The following is a 5,273-nucleotide window of genomic DNA, read 5'->3' as shown; positions in this document are numbered from 1 at the left end:
CATCTGGTTTTCTGCTGTTTTGCTGCTAGCGCCTTCTGTTGGCAGCAGCATTGCTGTTTTGTTTGTTTATGGTCCTTGAGATTTCCAAACCCTTTTATTCAGTTTTCTACTACTGATATTTAACCATATCAATAACCGAAGTTCAGTAATTAATACAAACACTCACCACAATTTATTCCAATTCTATCACCCATGCACCTCAAACACGTAAGCTAATCTAAAGTTTAAACCAAAAATCTTTCAAATTTTTTTGGGCTACAACTAATGAGAGAGGCCTAATAAGACTTGGTCTAATATGACCAAGAGATCATGGATTCGAGTTTTGGAGGTGGATCTTTTTTGTGTCTATTCTCTCCAAATTGCATACTTCATTTGTTTTGACAAATGGAGAGGATCTTTTCCCATTTTGGAGTTAGTCTCTTGCAAAATCAAAGTGAAAAAATATGCAAAATCCAATGAGTCTAACTCTTTCCTAGACGCACTGACCATTATTATACTTTGATTCTTAACATGTTTAATTCATTATTTCAAATTGATACTGACCATTATTAGATTTTTATATTACAGACTCATGGGTGATCCATCAGCTCCTCCACAAAGCGATAAGAATGCTCAGCCTGCCAAAAAGAGGGTGAATAGACAAATTGGTGATCCATCAGCTCCTCCACAAAGCGATAAGAATGCTCAGCCTGCCAAAATGAGGGTGCATAGACATAAATCCGGTGGTGACATTTGGGCTATTTCTGGCAAGGAGGGTATCATTAATTAGAGCTATAGTATACATGGTGGCTCAATGTTTATAAGCAATATGTGGTGTTGGACTTGTAAAGGCTTTTCAGAAAGGTTACTACAATAGGTACAAAGGTGGTGCTAACATGTTAAATGATGGTTATAGTAAAGGAACTGGGTTAGGTGCTGAAATAATTGGAACTTTTGTTCTTGTTTACACCGTTTTCTCTTCCACAGATCCAAAAAGAAGTGCAAGAGACTCTCATGTTCCAGTACGTTATGTACTCCTTAATTCTTATTTTTGTACTTTTACTTTCCTTCTTTTCTAATTCTGTTTTAGTCTAAGAAAAGCAAAGAGTACTTTAAAGTTTAATGTTGTATATTTTTGTTGTTTGGTTTTGTTGTGTGTTAAATAATCTACAATTGTGTATAGGTTTTGGGCACCACTTCCAATTGGATTTGCAGTGTTTATGGTTCACCTTGCTACTATATCACTGGAACTGGTATCAACCCTGCTAGAAGCTTTGGAGCTGCTGTGATTTACAACAATGAGAAAGCATGGGATGACTAAGTATGCATCTCTTTCTATTTTCTATCTATACTTTTTACATTATTAAAACATAGTAGTAATATTAAAGACCAAATTTAGACATAGAAAATTCATCACTAGTACATTTGTTACAAAAAAAAAATTTAATTTGAGATAAATTATATATATTTTTGTCGAGGAAATTATTATTAATCAAAGTGTCATTGATGATCATTTGAAAATGAGGCTATGGTTCATTTTGACCAGAAAATTGTACATGCACTTCCAACAACCTGTTAAAGGTATTTTGCTTATCTTCTGTTTCAATGAGTTCCTCAATTAGCATTACTTACAGCATGTATTTAATAATTATTGTTACTGCATTGCTAATAATGGAGACTATTATAAATCTATTCACTTTTTAATAATGTGTTGCATTCCTTCAGGCCTTGAAATTCCACCGCCTATTATTGAAGGCTATTTAAAATGATATTAAATTGTGCATGGTAACCAAAGAAAGAAGCTATGTCAGTTGGAAAATCACATGTGTTATCCTTGATGGCCTATCACATGTACATGTTCATGAATGAAAACTTTTAAGTATCTGTTATCCTTGATGGCCTTAAAATCACATGTCAATATTCATGAATGAAAATTTAAGTATTTGTTAGGTGTTAATTTTACTTCAATGTTATATGACTTTTTTTTAGCAGTAGTGGCTGACTAGTGTGTGAGAATGGCGACAAATGATTTGAATTTATAAATTAGAAGCATCATTTGTTCTACTTATGCTTATACCATGTTTCTTAAATGTGTGCAGGGCATCGATACATATACTCCTCTCCTGGTCTCAATAAACATGAGAGGTATTCAAATTTATGTATTTTTATATTGTAAAAGCGTATCATTGTTGATCTTGTCCCTATCGTTGGATTTCATTTGAAGTTTGAGCCTAATATGTAGTACCATCTATATCTTAAAATATGTTTTGTTGATTACTTATTTTCATGTTAGATTGCTTTCTCTTCATAACAATGAACATGCTTATAAAATGAAAATATAAGTAGAGTCTAAAACATGTTTTCTTAATTGTACAGGTTCAAGTAATGATTACTGCAATTGATTCAGTTGATGCTTTGGGCCATAGTGAGGTTATTGGCAAGGAGGAAAAATAGAAGGCCGATGATAAGACTTTGCAAATTCTAGGTTTTAAAGCTAGTGAATTGATTTCTTCTAGTAAGCTTGTCCATGTCATGTTAATAGCTTATTTTGTTAGATGAACAATATTTCTCTTATTTTTTATGTTTACATGACGAGACATTGTGGTCCAGAATTATTGTAATTTGACATGTACTAGTAAGCACACATTAAGTTTTTAGTAAATTAATATTATTGTTTTATACCTTCATTGATCATATGATATTTCATATTATATTCAGTACCATAATCGTGTATAAAAAAAATTAAAATATAGAGAGAATTTAAATGGGGCGAACCGATTTAAATTCAATGATTTTTGACTCTTGTTAGCCTTTTTTAAATGGGATCAACCGATTTAAATTAAAAGATTTTAGATGGGTTCAACCGATTTAAATTAAACGATTTTAAATCGGGTAAAGGGGGCTGACTTAAAATCAAATACACTTTTTAAATCGGCCACCTATAAATCGGATGTTCACCCGATTTAAAAAGTCATATTCACCCGATTTAAAAAGTGTTTTCTGCACTAGTGTGCATGAGAAGAATTGTCCGACTCATGATTTGGAATTAGCGGCCGTTGTGTATGTGTTGAACATTTGGAGGCATTATCTGTATGGTTCTAAGTTTGAAGTGTTCAGTGATCATAAGAGTTTGAAGTATTTGTTTGACCAGAAGGAGTTGAATATGAAGCAGAGGAGATGGTTGGAGTATCTTAAGGATTTTGATTTCCAGTTGAGCTATCATCCTGGAAAGGCCAATGTTGTTGCTGATGCTTTGAGTAGGAAGTCGTTGCATATGTCTGCTTTGATGGTAAAAGAATTGGAGTTGATTGAGCAGTTTCGAGATTTGAGTTTGGTTAGTGAGTTGACACCGGAGGGTGTGAGACTTGGAATGTTGAAACTGACGAGTAATATTTTGGAGGAGATCAAGAATGGTCAGAAGGGAGATTTGGAACTTGTAGATCGAGTAGTGTTGGTTAACCAAGGTAAAGGTGGGGATTTTAGGTTGGATGAGAACGGTGTTTTGATGTTTCGTGATCGTGTTTGTGTACCAAGTGTTCTTGAGCTTAAGAGGCAGATTTTGGAAGAAGGTCACAGAAGTAGTTTGAGTATTCATCCAGGAGCGACTAAGATGTATCAGGATTTAAAGAAGTTGTTTTGGTGGCCTGGAATGAAGAAAGAGATCGCAGAGTTTGTGTATGCTTGTTTGGTGTGTCAGAAGTCTAAGATTGAACATTAGAAGCCGTCAGGTTTGATGCAACCGTTGTTTGTGCCAGAGTGGAAGTGGGATAGTATATCAATGAACTTTGTTGGAGCGTTGCCGAAGACTGCTAAGGGTTTTGATTCTATTTGGGTGATTGTTGATCAGTTGACGAAGTCGGCACATTTTGTTCCTATTAAGACTGGTATGTCTGTGGCGAAGTTGGCTGAAATCTACATTGAGCAGATTGTTAGATTGCATGGTGTTCCTTCTAGTATTGTGTCGGATCGGGATCTGAGGTTTACTTCTAAGTTTTGGGAGAGTTTGCAAGTTGCTTTGGGAACTAAGTTGAGGTTGAGTTCTGCTTATCATCCCCAGACTGATGGTCAGACGGAGAGGACTATTCAGAGTTTGGAAGATTTGTTGAGAGCTTGTGTGTTGGAGCAAGGTGCCAGTTGGATTGAATGTTTACCGTTGATTGAGTTTACCTACAACAACAATTTTCATTCTAGTATCGGAATGGCACCGTTTGAGGCTTTGTATGGTCGGAGGTGTAGAACTCCGTTGTGTTGGTATGAGTCGGGAGAAAGTGCTTTGTTAGGACCGGAAGTTGTGCAAGAGACGACCGAGAAGGTTAAGATGATTCAAGAGAAGATGAAAGCGTCTCAGAGTAGGCAGAAGAGTTATCATGATAAGAGGAGAAAAGATCTTGAGTTTCAGGTTGGTGATCATGTGTTTTTGAGAGTGAATCCTGTAACTGGTGTTGGTCGTGCTTTGAAGTGTCGGAAGTTGACTCCTCGTTTTGTTGGACCGTTTGAGATTGTTGAGAAGGTTGGGGTTGTAGCTTATCGGATTGCGTTACCGCCATCTTTGTCGAATATTCATGATGTGTTTCATGTGTCTCAGTTGAGGAAGTATGTGTATGATGCGTCTCATGTGATTCAAGTGGATGATTTAGAAGTAAGGGATAATTTGACCGTTGAGACATGGCCAGTTAGGATTGAGGATCGTGAAGTGAAGCGTTTGCGTGGCAAGGAGGTCGTTTTGGTTAAAGTGATTTGGGTTGGACCGACCGGTGAGAGTGCCACTTGGGAATCGGAGAGTAGGATGAGGGTTGCGTATCCAGAGTTGTTTCCTTCAAGTAATTTTCGAGGGCGAAAATTCTTTTTAGTGGGGGAGAGTTGTAACAGCCCGATTTTCGCTAGTTTTATTTTATTATTTATTTATGTGTGTTATATGTGCTCTTATGTGATTATATGCCTCTGTGTGTATTTTTGGTTGGGAATTGTAGAATTCGGTGTAGAAGGGTATTTTAGTCATTTTGGACTTAGGGGCATTTTGGTCATTTTGAGAGCAGGGGAAATTTTGTAATTTTGTTGGAGGATATTTTAGTGCTTAGTAAGAGTATTATTTTACCAAGTTACTAGAGAGTGTGTAGTAATTATTTTAATTACCATTAAGTGACCGTTAGTGTTATAATTTACCATTAAGTGAGTAGTGACATTTTGGGTGTTAGAATAGAAATGGGTTAGGCCCATTAAGGTTTGAGAGATAAGCCCAATTGAGTAGAGCATATATATAAACTCTAGTTGTTGGTGAAATTAGGTTTTACAAC

At 35.9% G+C, this 5,273-nt stretch overlaps 1 pseudogene across 1 annotated transcript; it reads left to right on the top strand.

Moving 5' to 3' along the window:
* Positions 1–571: 571 nt before the first annotated feature.
* Positions 572–2,699, top strand: LOC146922569 (putative aquaporin PIP2-2; annotated as a pseudogene). The gene is made up of 5 exons (XR_015011148.1): positions 572–647; positions 703–1,002; positions 1,165–1,300; positions 2,079–2,124; positions 2,356–2,699. The product of XR_015011148.1 is annotated as a putative aquaporin PIP2-2 (transcript).
* Positions 2,700–5,273: the final 2,574 nt, after the last annotated feature.

This window comes from Medicago sativa, chromosome 5 (assembly GCF_051527215.1).
Source record: "Medicago sativa cultivar Bolivia chromosome 5, Bolivia_mono, whole genome shotgun sequence".
Taxonomy (NCBI): Eukaryota; Viridiplantae; Streptophyta; class Magnoliopsida; order Fabales; family Fabaceae; genus Medicago; species Medicago sativa.
Note: the sequence above shows the minus strand (reverse complement) of the source record. Positions and strands in the feature narration are given on the sequence as shown.